This window comes from Dermacentor andersoni, chromosome 9 (genome assembly GCF_023375885.2).
Source record: "Dermacentor andersoni chromosome 9, qqDerAnde1_hic_scaffold, whole genome shotgun sequence".
In the NCBI taxonomy this organism is placed as follows: Eukaryota; Metazoa; Arthropoda; class Arachnida; order Ixodida; family Ixodidae; genus Dermacentor; species Dermacentor andersoni.
In genome coordinates this window covers 58,116,862-58,132,927 of record NC_092822.1, presented here as the reverse complement: position 1 = coordinate 58,132,927, position 16,066 = coordinate 58,116,862, and positions in this window count along the sequence as shown.

Here is a 16,066-nt window from a genome sequence, read left to right as displayed (position 1 = left end):
GTTTCTGGAAAGTTATCGACGCTTCTATCCGCGTGTCTGTTGTCGCCGAACCTTGTGTTATCAGATTTCATCGCGTGACACGAATGGTGTAGAACTTTGTGGAAGACACGCGGGTCCCATCAGTTAATCTGGAACATTCGACGACTGATCTATAAAAGCCGACGCGCTTGACCCGCTAATCAGATTTTCGACGATCGCCGAGCGTGTTCGCCGCTATCGTTGCGCTATAAGTGTAGCCTGTTTCGTGGGCACAGGTTCGCCCAATAAAAGTTAGTTTTCTTGTTCACAGTATTGCTACTGTGTTCTTTCTTCAACGTCACCACCACGTGACAATATGATTGCTTGGCGCCTGCGTGTTCCCTTGCGTCCTTACTTGTTTGCGCCAAGATCCATAAAATATGATCTGATAAAATTTCAGCGTACTCAGTCGGCAAGTTACATCATAGTTGTAAAACTTTCTTAAATGTATATTTTGAGAAAAACGTCATTTTTTCTTTATATCAAATGCCAGGAAGCGTGGTTTTTGGCGCCATTTCTAAATAGGCTTCGTGAGCTTTTGCCCGCTCGCCACTGAAAGGCTTTGCTCGGCACAGTGTAAATTACATTTCAGTAAAAAAAAAATTGAAAATTGTTTTCTTCTTGCTCGATTTACGCTGTCATCAACCCTTACGAGAGACGAAGTAATATAAGGCTTTGCCAAGTTCGAAATTTCGCCCCTTGGCATTTTGACATATATGCCAGCAGGGACATCACGTCTTCTGGTTGCTTTCTTCTCTTCGTCTTCGGCTCTCAAAAAATAAAGCTTGTGTATTTTTTTTTGAAGCTTGATTTTTTTTCGTAAACTTAGGACATTTAATTGCTTTTTGCATGACGAGGCGCACAGTTATTTAATCAACCCGCTAGCGATCAATACCTTTGCGCATTATCTCTCGCTGTTCCCTTTTTTTAATTACCTCAAAACTCATAACTAGCCTACTTTTATTTATACAGTGTTAGCCCCCTTCGCACCATCAATCTTAGGCCGTCACGTAGAAGTGCCGTCACGGAGTTTTTGCTATATGGAAAGGATGATTAATTACGCTTATGACATTATATAGGAAGAAACACCGCTGCTCTCACTACCCTAAACGCTACCAGCACTCCTGGTTGAAAACCTTCTTTAGAACGTCGTTGGCAGGCATAAATAATAAGAACAAGCAATGCTGTTCTAATGAATGAATTGCCTTAAGGCGGTTCGGAATATCTCATTAAGCTGGGAAAACGCTACATATTCTTTTTTTTTCTTTAATTTTGACCAATATCTACCCCGGCATAGCAGATTTTCAAGGCGACGAAGTTATATCGAGATCACTCATCCTTTATTTGTCATTTTGGAGACAGCTGTTTTTTAAACAAAAGAAAAATGGAATATTGCCTAAAAAATTTCTCGACAGAGGCTGCTTGAGCCACGCTGCGAAAAATTACAGCTTATCTTTTTTGGCTACACTGCAATTTTGTGCCGTTGTGAAGGCTTTTGTAAACACCATTTTTTAAAACGAATGACTCATTAAGTAACTAAATGTTTGTTACAATTCTCAGCATACGTTTACTTAGTATTCTGTTACAGCTATTTATTGAATTGTCGCCATTAAAATATAATGTCGCAGTTTTGCCCATAACGCGAGGTGCCGATGGTATAGCTTCTGTAATATTCTGCTTAGTGGGTCGTCCACTGTTTCGCACGGTATTTGGTAGGCGTAAACATGGCCAGGTGCAAGCTAGTAATCTCCCCTAAGAAGATAAATTCATTCAGTGGTGGTTCTAGTCGTAGTGACCAGTAGTACTATGAGGGGGGGGGGGGGGGGGGGCATAAAGTGACGATATAGAAACGTATAGTAGTCGCATGTTATGGAGAAAACGCGTAGGCATGGGAACATAAGCGCGCACTAGACTTGTCATCCACTTCGACTTTCTCGAATGCCGTTCTCGAGAGCGTTCTTTATCAAGAGCGTTCTCACGAGGTCAGCAGTAGCTGTGCGCCAGAGCGACAAGTTATTTATTTGATGTTTCGCTCATTTGGTTGTCTGAAGTGTTAGGTTAAGTGCGGAATATATATATATATATATATATATATATACACACACATTTCCATGTTCTTCCGTTTCGTCCTTTTCTTAAGTATAGCCAGGTAACGAATACTTTTATTTATTTTTCTATAAGTATGGCCAGTTTTCGACGACTCTTTGTTAGTACACGATAATGGTCGGTACTAGGAGGAACCCAGACGTACGTTGTTCTGAGTGCAAACATTCCTACGCGTTGGAAGAAACGCGGTTTGAGTCTGTACGCCATACAAATAGGGCAGTTTTTAACTTTAGTATGTGTGCGCTAGGCCGCACTTCTAGTGCAGGAGAAGGATAAGCTAGCTAAGCGGGTTGGGAGGCTAGAAAAGAAACTCGAGAGCGGCTGAACGCTTCGAATCGAGCACCGATCCTGGTTAAAAAAACCAACCCTTGTCGTTTGAAGATCCCAACGTCCCACAGGAAATGGCCATGAGCACGACTCGTGGTGTGGCTGCCTGCGTTGGCTCCATTGCATTTCCACACCCATGGCGTCCTCCTGCTGGCCGACGGGACTTCGTTTGGAGCCCTGCTACTCAATTGAAGGCAAAGCAGTTGGGCATACTGCAGGCACTATCACGCTCAGGAGCTACAAAGCGCGGCTGCTTTCCCATGCGCTCTCATGTTCTAGCTCATACTGAGCGCGATAGTGCATAGTAAGAACAAAATTAAACTAAATTATGAGGATCCCACTAGCTATGGGAATCGATATATGCCAAGCTTTCTCTGCTGTTTGCGTTGACTAACAACATTAGGTCCCCGCAGGGGGAACCTTGAGTTGTTAAGGTCTTAATGTGTTGCGTCACCAAGGTAGCCGCGGTCCCACACCAATGCCGTAATCGGCACCGTGGCTACAGGTTGAAAAAGATTCTTATAATTTCATGTTACGTCACTAAAAGCAGCTTCTGAATGCGACATTCGCATTAAACCCTGTTATCCGGCGAGCAAAGTTAACTTCGTCTCTTTTTTTCTCCATCAGCTTTGTGCGTTTTTCAAGGCTTAGATTTTATAAATAGCTTGTGGCAGTCCCGTATATGGTTTACTCGAGAGGCGGACATTACATGCATCAGAAAGTTAAATGCATATTTCACTAATTAGAAAAGTTTCTATAAATTGATTGAACTAGTTATTCCGCGGAATATATTGCAACTTGCGAATTATAGCCGGTTGCTTGAAAAACATATTCTTTCAATATGGATGATGAGAATGGCAACTGTTTCTAGGTACTCGCAGTCAAACTTAAAGTAACACATCCCTCTTGTTCTAACTACTACTTTTGCATCTGCAGATTTATGTACTGAAGCACAGATATAACTGGGACACCAATGTATATCATCGCACAAATTAGGAATCAATAAATCAAAACTGGAAATCATCCTGATAATTTGTCCTGAGGTGATAGGCCTTCCGAATACCCGGCTATTATACTTAGATTAAAATATGTTCTGCGAAGTGGTAGGTAAAAACGTAATTAGTAAAACCGTGCTAATTATTCGAACATTCATTTGGAATTCTCGGGCAAGCACTATTCGTCTCTTCGAGTAATCTAGCTTATGGACTAAAATTGTGCTACCTCTAAAACGCTATTCAGAAGTGTATATCCGTGTGCAAAATAAAAAAAAATGAAGTATTAGCAGCGCTTCGTACCACGCGTAAGAATTACATTTTTGATTAGAGCTTCTTTAAAATCAAAAGCATCCCGTATAGGAGCGGTCGCAGAAATGGCACTTGAGAAATGCGTTCTTTGAGATTGCAGTCATAAATCTATCTGATAGGGAAATTATCTTTCCATGTCTGGTTATCGCCAAACCGCACTTCGCTGTAGCTTAGTTATACGCTATTTCGGGAGTTTGAGTTCCAACGCCCCTGACAATACGAGAATACAGATTATGTGGGCGCTGACGTGGAGTCTTCTGAATTCTTGCGGAACGCACTAACTGTATATAGTCCTGACGAAACAATTTTTCTGCAAGTGTACTAACTGGGAAAAAGTCGTCGTACTCAATATCCATTAAGCTCACAGGGCGTTAGTTGCTGAGTCGTAACGCAGATGAGAAAAACCAGAATCAAGAACACGAAAATAATCCCATTGCCTGACGTGCAATGTTCAAAACCACGCCTTCGGGATCCGTGCACGGAAGCAGAACGAAGCATTATTGCACAGCATGTGGCTAAGGGAAGGCGAAGGGTGGCTTGCGAAAGCGCACGGCAATGTCGAGTGCGTGCTGTTGAGCTCTCGATCTTAATGGAGCATCTCGCGTTCACCAGACTTCGGAAGAAGAAAGGTAGTTATTACGGCACGGAGGCGTTGCGACGAATGCAGCACACGGCTAAGCGCAGGCATATCGGTCTCGGCATTATACCGTAGCTGCTGGACTCCGCTAGCCATAATCAAATCGTCACGGAAGCAGGCTTCGGGTATACATTTGAGAGTATACTGTTTTGTTGTATTTTTTGTAGCACCATCCTTGGGATAAATAACTTGCGAGGAATATTAGTTTTGTGGAACTCGATGCCGCATGACATTTTGCATTGACGTCATCGTTTCTTCCATCTTGGAATACTAGCACGCCGAGAACATTGGTAAACGAGAAGCGCGAGGGCGCGACAACTCAACGGGTGCATCATGAGCCGAGCGACCAATCGTTGACAGTATAAACCGGGGAAAAACGACCACCACCTGAAACGCTAACTAATGTACCGGCGCGAACAAAATAATGCGGGATCTTCGAGCGGGTGCCCAAACTTATTTGTTGCAGCTGCTCGCGAAGCAAGTGCCCGGTGTGACGACATGACATTGCGCATCCACGTCCTTTTATGCTCATGTGCCAGCGACGGCGCACCCTTCTTGATTATCCTCCTGTCGCAATCGCGATGATTGCAGGAGATCACGCTAGGACAGCGGTATTACTTTAGGCCGCGTTGCACATTTCAAATTAGGGCGTTTTATGGGCCAAAACCACGATCTGATTATGAGGCACGACGTATTGAGGGACTCCGGAAATTTGGACCACCTTGGTTTCTTTAACATGCGCCTAAATATAAGTAAACGGGTGTTTTCGCATTTCGCCCCCATTGAAATGCCGCCGCCGTGGCCGGGATTCGATCCCGCGACATCGTGCTTAGCAGCCAGGCACCACAGCCACTCAGCAACCACGGCGGGTCGTGCTGCACATGCGACAATTCACAGCACTATGCGCCAACAGGAACAGACACGTCACGTCTGGTCAATAATTTTTGTTTGTTGAATAACGATAGTGGTCATTCAGGGAGCCTGTGCGAGCATAATAAAATGTGTTGTGTCGGTTCATTACTGCCATGTTCTGCCCATTCTGCCATGTTCGCAGCATTTTATGCAAAGGCAGGTACTTTGGTACCCCACTGATCTCCTTCAACGAGCACAACACTGTGCGTGAAACCGCTGACGAATTGTTCCCTTGCTTCATTACTGTTATATTGCCAAGTTGCCCGAGAATACCGAAACCAGTTCATTCTTACTTTGAAGCTCATCATCTGTCTTGACGTCCAGCTGGGAATGTTATCTCATGCAAGCATCAAGTATGGTATTGTAAGACAAATTTTTTTTTTCCTAGAAAGGCCCCGTCGAAACTGCATTTCACCTTGCTTAAAGGTAACAAAATGATTGATGAGCATATGTCGGGGTGTTGTTTTCTTCCAATAATCGAATTCAATTCGATTCGCAAATTTGCTTATTAAAAAGACCAAAATTTAAGATAACTAATGAAACTTTAGCGGTGCTACTATTGGCTGCACCCGAGGTGGCGCCAGAAGAAAAGCTAGAGGGACAGAGAGAAAGCCTCGAGCTATAGCAACGCGATCCAGTCAGCGACCAGGACGACTGTAACGACGGTGCCCACCGCTGCTTCTCCGAATAAATGAGGCCGCGGTCGCCCTCAACAGGGACCTCTAGTGGAGAACCGCGCTCTCTTTTATATTGACTTTCCTCTTTTGTCCTGAAACCGCTTTTGCCACAGGCCGTTTGCGCCGCCTGTGAACGTGACCAGCAGACGGATAAGGTACTTAACGCACCACGGGCACGTGCGCAGAGCGAAAGGTATAGCGCTTATTTTCCATGAACACACAGAGTTTGGTATTCTGGTAACGAGGCCTAGGAAAAGGGCACATGACAATTGCACGTAAATGTGGAAATAAAACAGGAATAGACATTACAGTGATACTCCTGTGTAGAACGAGCGCGCCGGTGCTGGCGAAATCCGTACTTCTGGCGGGACTTATTAAGGCTTAATAACAAGAAAAATGATAAAAATATAACGTTTTCTCTCACAGATCGGTGTCTTAGCTTGAATGATGTTGTTCGAGGATGCTTTTGGAAATGCTGATTGACGGTGAGGCTTTGATAATACGCGTACAATTCTCCCGCCACGGTTGCTAAGTGGGCTGGTAAGCACGAGGTCGCGGGATCAAATGTCCACCACGGCGGCCGCATTTAGATGGGGGCGAAATGCGAAAACGCCCGTGTACTTAGATTTAGGTGCCCGTTGAACAACCCCAGGTGGTCCAAATTATTTCGGAGTCACTTACTCGGGCGTGCCTCATAATCGGGTTGTGGTTTTGGCTCGTAAAACCCCATAATTAATTTTTATAATACAAAAGTTACGTTGAAATTTGTTCCTATATACTTATTAACAGTTTTATTTCTGACAATTTCACTTCACCTCTCTGAAACTGGTTAACCATTTCTAATATCCTACTTACCGAAATGATAACGACGCCATGTGACAGAATAACTTATCATGATATAATATTTGTGGCCAGATTGGGCTACTCTTCTGCGTTACTCTGAGTATTTCGTCACGTCCAGACTTATTTCCCGCCTTCATACTCAAGTAATGTCTCTAACTCTGTCTAACACAATTCACAAAAGCTCCCTCCCGCCTACCTGGTAGTCAGTATGAAAATGGCGACGCTGTTTACATATAGTATGCGTCGAAACCTGCAGCTAAACTTCTACAATGCATCTGTCCTACGGCTACATATAACCATATACTGACCTCCAGAAGTTATTCAGGAGCGACCGCTAGTGTTAGCGATAAATATGTGGACTAGAAGTTCAAGTGCAGTTCTTACGGTAAAAGTTACGTTCTATATGCAAAGATGTACGTATTGTAAGGAAGAAGAAGTGCGCCGTGCCGAGCTCCGCAGCCGGATCGCCTGCGCTACTTGTCTATCGCCGTAACTACGGTTCCGACGGCCGCAAATGGGTGCTTGTAATACCTCGGCAGCTCCGCACTGATGTATGCGCCGCTTTCCACGCCGACCCTCAGTGCGCACACGCTGGTCTCTTCAAGACCTACACCAGACTACGCCACAGGTTTTATTGGCGTGGTATGTACACATTTGTGCAAAAGTATATTCGCTCTTGCATAGAATGTCAACGCCGCAAGCCTGATCCTTGCCGCCCTTCTGGACCAATGCAACCTCTGCCAACCTCTTCGCGGCCTTTTGACCGGGTTGGGATAGACTTATACGGACCTCTGCCATGCACAGCTGCTGGTAATCGCTGGGTCATTGTAGCTGTAGACCACCTCACGAGGTATGCAGAAACGGCCGCTCTACCAGCCGCGACGGCTCGTGACGTTGCTTCCTTCCTGCTTCACCGCTTCGTTCTACGTCACGGCACTCCCCGCGAACTCCTGAGCGACCGAGGTCGCGTCTTTCTCGCCGATGTCATTCAAGAACTTCTCGCCGAATGCCGCATTATTCATCGCTGTATCACCGCATATCACCCGCAAACAAACGGATTGACAGAGCGCTTTAACCGAACTCTTGGCGACATGCTTTCGATGTATGTCGCCTCCAACCACACCAACTGGGACCTCATCCTTCCCTATGTCACGTACGCCTACAACACGGCACACCAGTCAACGACGGGCTTTTCTCCCTTCTTTCTTCTATATGGCCGCCAACCATCATTTCCCATTGACACTATTCTCCCTTACCGTCCCGACTTATCAGAGGGTACACCGGCTTCCGAAGCCGCCCGGTATGCAGAGGAGTGTCGGCAACTAGCTCGGGCCCTTACAACGCAAGAACAAGCGCTACAGCAATTTCGTCATGACGACGGGCGCCCCCACCACCAGTTTTCGCCTGACGCTCTTGTTTGGTTGTGGGTGCCTCCTACTTCGACACAAGGTGTCTCCTCCAAGTTTGTATCCCGATATCATGGACCTTACCGGGTTCTACGCCAAACTTCTCCGGTGAACTACGTTATCGAACCTCTGACGCCCCCTACGGACCTGCGCCGCCGAGGCCGGGAAATTGTGCACATAGATCGGCTCAAGCCGTATCACGAGCCCTTCGTCCTCACGACGCCTTAGGCCTCCTGTGGGGCTCCGTCTTCAGCGAGGGGGGAAGTTGTAAGGAAGAAGTGCGCCGTGCCGAGCTCCGCAGCCGGATCGCCTGCGCTACTGAAGTGGGGCTCGGGCTAGACGCTGTTCCTGGTTTTTCACTGGCTAAGCCTACGCTGTTGCGTCTTCTTGTCCGCGTCCTTCGTGTCGTCCACAACCGTGTCGGACCTCTTTACCATAGTATATATATATATATATATATATATATATATATATATATATATGTATATATTTATATATATATATATATATATATATATATATATATATATATATATATATATATATATATATATATATATATATATATATATACACAGCCACAGAAGAACGCCCGAACCTCAACACAGAGGTATGTGGTTGGCGCGTAACTCTCGCGCTTCTTCCGTATTTACCCACTCACCCAGACCAATTTCTCGGCCAGCAGAAAACAATAATTTATTCTTTGTTATATTAATTCCTGATTTGCTAATACAAGCGAGCTTTGCCCCAACAAAAGGCCCGACTTTCAAAATCAAACGCCTCATTTTACAAGCACATTAATAAACTTCATTTTCGCTTAAGAAATTTTCGAATTCAGGTATGCCATCTTAGTCACGGCATTGCTGATATATAGGCTTGGTAAGCCAGAAAAGAATCAAAGGCGTAAGCTGTGGGGTGGTATAACGCCTTGAACCCGCCGTGGTTGCTCAGTGGCTATGGTGTTAGGCTGCTGAGCACGAGGTCGCGGGATCGAATCCCGGCCACAGCGGCCTCATTTCGATGGGGGCGAAATGCGAAAACACCCGTGTACTTAGATTTAGGTGCACGTTAAAGAACCCCAGGTGGTCGAAATTTCCGGAGTCCTCCACTACGGCGTGCCTCATAATCAGGAAGTGGTTTTGGCACGTAAAACCCCATAATTTAATAACGCCTTGAAGTTTTTGCACTGTTGCATATTGACGTCAGCGATTTTGACAGCGCCGACTTGAGAATATAGAGAATTGTTTATGAAGCAAGGAAGATTACGTTGTTTAATTTTAAAAGAGCTACATGTACTCAACCTAGAAAACTAAAAAGTATTTTCCGCCCATGAAGCACATCAAATGGGCTAAGAAAGTTTTGAATTACCACGATCGCGCCTAGTCTATGGTATTTGTTTCTTCGTTTCGCTTTGTGCTTCGCGCGGTTCAGCCTCGTTTCTAAACGTTTTGAAATTCACGACGTTATACATAATTACTGGCGTGCTTCCGGCACAAAGTGCAGAAAGCAGAATAAATGAACCGCTCTTCAATGAAGCTCTCGCCAATTTAGGTCGCTGATTACTTATTTATTTATTTTTATTTTCAATACTGCCAGTCCCATTAGGGACCATACCAGGTGGACATACGAAAATGAAATACATGGTAATAAGTAAACGTGCACGTACAAATTGCGTGTCAATAAGCCAAACAAGGAACAACGTAAGGATACTTAAAAAAAAAGAAAGATGATAGCTATCACATGTCTAGGAATACAGAGAATACATCATGAAAAGGACAGCAAACGCGAAAAAAATAACAGTAAACACCTTCACAATGATCAGCACGGCTTACAACAGCTGCAAAGCATATTATATGAATAAGTCTGCGTTACTGATTGCTTGATATGGATTGTAACCGTGATGTGAACTGAGATAATGAGTCTGCAGAAATGACTGAAGGATCGAGGCGATTTCCTTCCCTTATCACGAGGGTTATCAGGAGGGCAGTTTCTCATACGGATAGCTCTTAGACCAGTGAGCGGATTCTTTTTTTTTTTTGAACTTTGCTCAGCGGTATTAAAGTGCGCCAGAGCATTTTGCGCCCCATGTTGTAAGTGCTATGAAGTGAAGGTATGCGTCTTATCATATGCAGGTCATATGCATCCTGCCCTGAAACATTATCAAAAATTTAACCAGGACCATTCCTTTGGGAATGGTAAAGTTACACTTGCTTTTTTCAAATAAGAGGGGGGAAAAGCGGCAATATGCTTTATAGACACGCAGCCATAGCGTGCATTGTAATTCTACCCTCGTCTTCAAAAGCTTTCAGTCAAAATTTTGTGTCATACTTGGCGTCGAGGTTTTCTTATTCTTCTGTTTTCGTGTTTGCTGCAGTGCCTAATTTGTGTACATGTCAAGTGTAAGGGTGAAAACTTTCACTTATACAAAAAAAAAAGAAAGTGTTTTGCGAGTGTTGATAATTTATTACGTGCCAATTATTTGACTTCCTTGTCACTGTACGCTATTATGCCAGGTTTCTCCAGAGTTAGCACGCTTTAATATACCGAAGTTCTGTACATGAAACAGTTTGGCGCAATACTTATTTTTTAACGGAACTGAGCACGTCAACAGCGATACTGTAAATTCCAATAAGAACTCCGGAAGCGGAGACTTATTTTCTCGGATCTGAGAGGTTCGTATCGCTGTAGCACTCAAAGTACATGTGCGTTTCTATTGCTTTCCGGAGCGTTTTTTTTTTTTTTTTTTACGATGTTCTTCTTTCTTGGAGCGGAGAGATCGCACAAAGATCGAATAAACTGTTTGCAACATATTACATTTTCTGCACATGTCACGTCTACATGTGTGTCGCATTTCAGTTTCTTGAACTGTTATTGCGCATTTCCTTGGTTGCCATGCAAAAAATAAAATAAAAAGAGGAAGAAAGCTTACGAGTTGCTTCTTCAACCACGAGCAGTTTTGCTGTTGTTCAGCTCGGCGCTATGCTATCAGCCGTTTTCTCTGTTCAGTTTGAGATTAAACCAGGCAGTTTTTAAACACTGTGTCGTTGGGGACCATGAACTGTTTTAACGTAAAACACGTTAAATTAAGTGCAGCTGGGGCAGTAGGTAACACGATATTATATGAAGAGCTATTCACATTAATTGCTTAGAGTAGGCCGAAAAGGCCAAACAGAAATTTTAGCGTTTTACGAGACCAAACCACAATTGTGACGCACGCCGTAGTGGGATATTCTGGAATAATTTCGATGACCAAGGGTTCTTTGACGTGCACCAACTTGCGGTGCGATCTTGTACGCGTCCCAAAATCGAACGGAGGCGGTCCGTTCTTTACGTCACGAAATAGGCGGTCCGTTCCGTTGCGTTCGTCCGATAGCAGACGACACGGACTGATTGGCAGCAGATATCACGTCACAATTGACGTCACGGCATTCGTCACGGTTCAAGTTGACCAATCGTGTGTGGCTCGGTGGAACGGACCACCTCCGTTCTATCTTGGAATACGTACAAGATCGCACCCCAAATGCAAGGTACGTCAACGTTTTTTTTTTGCATTTCGTACGCATGGAAATGTGGCTGCCGCGGCCGGAATTTATTCCTGCGTGCTCGTGCTTAGCAGCACAATGCCAAAGCCACTACATCTAGATGGTGGATGGCGAATAAAACAAAAACAAAAATGATTAATTTGCGCTAACCGACAGCTCCCGCTTTCATGCTTTCCCACTTGGGAGGGCGTACGAAGCTACTAGTTTTTCTGGGATTATATCTGAGAACTACGAAGTCGCCCTCTGGGTGCATGTCGGGCTACGATGTGCTTAATGTCACTAGGGGCTGTTTAGGTAGCCTTTGGAACGCCTATCCCGATATTAGTTGTTCTTTCATTCAGCCTCGTTCGTACCACTTGTTGTCTCTGCTTGTATTCAGTGGTTGATATTGATAATGTTCGCAGCCTTTATTGCTGTGCTTTTCAGAACATTGCTGCGTCAAATGAATCGTGACAAACGACATTGGGAGATGAGAAAGCAAGAGACATTGCCAACATGCTTGTGCAGTCGGGTGTCTCATCAGCCTATTTCACTCATACGCGTAACCATTGCAATTTGCAATACCTCTATTTCTATCAATTTCGAGCACACTGTCAAACCTGTGTGACGTAACATTGGCTGCAACGCCTCGTTCGGACTGCGGGAATCCTATCCGTGGTCTCAATTAATGAACACGAATTTAAAGCTTTTCATAGTACGAGAAAGTGATCGATGGAGGAACAGGTTTGCTGGCAAGTACAACTGTGTTTCCTCGTCTCTCTTTCTCTTCGCAACCCATCTTGGCGTCTCGTGGACCGAGACATGCGGCTGCTTAGCCCGAGGTAATGGATTTGACTCTTCACCCTAGTTTTCTAGTTCCGGTGGAGGTGCATTACAAAAAAACAAACAAAAAAAAACCTTCACGTACGAAGCGTTTCGGTGCAACTTCGAAAAACCACATGTTTGCAAACTCCCCTCGCCCGTTTCCACTAAAGCTCCTTCCGCTTTGCTCTTTGCAACCCGAAAGAGCTAATTTATGGGCAATAATTATTTATTTAGTTATTCTCTACCCATGAGCCTGTGAACGCGTGTAACTGGGTAAAACTCGGGAATGATGTCACTCATACTGAGCGACGGAGCTCCCGGTATCACGACGCCACTAAAAATACATAACACTAAGCGAACGATACAAAAAAAGCGGTAACGAATGTTACGGATTCACTGGACACGTGCGCTAGCCGTGAACGACCCCAACATTGCGAAAACAAAGCGATACTGAGCAGCTCACCGGTATAAATCAAACAAGCTTTCATAACGACAGTATAGTTCCTTACGTAAAACGTTCACTCTGCTACCCTATATTCATATGCTCTTCGCTGACATCAGATGACGAAGTCAAGCCGACGGATTCTACCAGAACTCGTGGGTTTCCGTAAATAAAACGTACGTGCTCATGAATGTCAAAAAGAAAATAACATAACTTGAAACTGTATGTTGCGATAGCTTCAACACGATGGCCAGCGCCACTCCTTCAAAAAGTCATGAATGTGACAGTCGTTATTTCATCGAAATGTATCCATATAAAAAAGAAAGATAGAAAGAGCCTAACAAGAGGCAATATGGAAAGTTTCGTAAGCAGGTTTTCCTACATATAAGGATGGCCAAGTTCACTCTGTAGTACGCGCTTGTTGAAGCCATGTGCGTGTTGTAAGCCTGGGCAATGCGAGGACCTAGGGGAGGTGACATGGAGGTGCTGCGAATCACGTCTCATGTACATTTGTAAAAGCCGGTTGTCTGCCATCGTGGCAATAGTTTAGACAAGAAGCGCGGAGAAACGTACTTGTCAAATTTGCATATCGTCCATCGCATCCTGAAAAGAGCGCCTGCTTGACCGCCCGTTTGAAGAAGAAGAGAAGGAAAGGAAATAGGCGCGGGCAAGAATGAACACAAAGTGCATCGCATCACGTGTATATAAGAAAAAGTCAGTCAACCTTTAGCTGTTTCTGAGGCCCCAGATATTTGCAAGACACAGGGACACATATTGCTATATTAGTCTGCTTTTTGTTCGAATTCATATTTTCACAAGTGCAGAGAATAAGCCAGTTTATACACATAACTGTTAATTTTTTGTTTAATAATGCTGTATATCTGGAAACTGCATTTTGTTCATATTTTTCATATTCCACAGCTGCTTTGGCCTACTTGACCTGCAGCATTGTGAAATGAATTAATTAACAGCAATGAGGATACAAAAATGAAAGTGTAAAATCTAGCACCGGCTTATGCGCATTGCACATTCGCCCATGTTTATTTTTTTGTCTGATGGCGTGATTATCGTTCACGCTCCAGGCGTTATTATGATAAAAAAAAAATCGGCAACGATGCTCTGATGTCAGCATGAAACTCCTTGACCGCTTTCGCTCTGGAATTCGCTGAGAGTGATTCAGCACTATTTTCCCGCTCGCAACATTCTTGTGGTGTCCGCTTTTGCCTTGCAATATTGTCTGGCATATATACATTCAGAAGCACTGAAAGTTGAGTAAGTTCGTATTACTTCATCTCTTCCGTAACAGAAACTGAACGCAGACAAAAAAGAAACAAGCACAGTGGATAGAAAGCATACCTTCCGCAATGGGGATTGGTTAAAGCATTTGGCTTCCGTTGCTAACTACCTACCCCTAACTAACCGGTGCTTTGCTTACAACCGTTTTCGTGGACCGATCCCGAAGATTGTTCAGTCCGACACAGCAGTAAAAACTGCATGGTGGCAGGTTGGTACGCTGAGTGTTCTCGCATTATTCACTCAGGAAAGCTAGCGTTTCGATATGCCGCACCTTTGGCCGAAGCGGCAGACGGTGTCTGCTGAGACCAGAAGCAGCCGCAGACGCTGCAGGGCTTTCGAACCACACTGCAAAGGGACTGACAACCAATGTTCATGGTACCCATTTTTCTTCGTGCAGTAGAAAGCTTAGTCGTCAGAATGTCTAATCCCGACGGGGCAACGCGGAAAATGCCGTGCAACATTCTTTATTAGAATAGTTCGATCTGCAGTGAGAATATAATCGTTCACTGGAAGCGTGCTGAAAACGGCGATAGGTGAGCGGGATAGCGAATATACGCCGGCATTAGTAGGAGTCAGACGACAGGTGCGGCCGTAGCTGTCAGAGAGTATTATTTTGTTTATCATGTTTTTGTTCCTGCGACTAAACTTTTCCGAAGTGTTAAAGTATTCCTGCGACAATAGCTACGTGTTTTCGTGGTTTCCCGTCCAACTGCTTTGGTATTTACCCAGTCAAAACGAAACCAGTCGGATCAAAAACGAAAGGACGCTTATACACGTGATGCGCAGTTCGGCGTGTTGCCGTAGCCATGCGTGTGCTTTTGATTTCCGTAGCATAGCATAAAGCGTTAGCGTCTAATAAATACCAACGGCAATTTTAAGCAGTACTTCTGCTGTACGCTCCCTTTCCTTCAAGTGCGTTTTCACACTCGCAGCGGTAGTTCTTAGCTTCTGCAGGAGGGACTCGACCGCGGAATTTCAGACAGAGTGAGGGTAGCCTGCTTTTAAAAGTATCTCATGTTGACGGCAAAAACTCGCCTGCATCACATGCACACATGACTTGCGCAGAGCCTATTCCAGGGAAAGTAAGGCGATTTCACGCAGGGAGTGGGTAAAACCAGTAGTATTACATTATGTGCCCCGTGTGAGCCATAACCTCAAGAAGGTAGCTACCGGATATGGCATTCCGGTTGTTTTTTCGGCTCCCAACAAGTTAGTTCAATTGTGTCCCCGGATCACACGCGAAGCGCCGCCGGGCTGCCAGAAGCAGCACGCCGAACATTTCGGGGACTGTGTTGAAGGGGTGGTCAACGAGATACCCCTAGATTGCGGCAAGTTATACGTTGGACAAACGGTAAGTTGTAATAAGGACAGACTGAGGGAGCGTGCTAATAGTATCGGTAAGTGTGACAACGCGCATCTTCCTGCGCATTGGAAAGCCTGTCGTTATACGCCTTGCGTTGAGCAAGTATTGATTCTTGGCAAAATTAGGAACCAAACTGCAATGCAGTTGTTGGAAGCGTTTTATAATAAAAAGACAGGGTCTGATTGTGTCCGCGATACATCTATCGTATTATATTCCGCAAAAAAAAAAAGGAAACCTGCCGCGGTTGCTTAGTCGCTGTGGCGTTGGGCTGCTAAGCACGAGGCAGCGGGATCGAATCCCGGCCATGGCAGCCGCATTTCGATGGCGGCGAAATGCGAAAACACCCGTGTACTTAGATTTAGGTGCACGTTAAAGAACCCCAGGTCGTC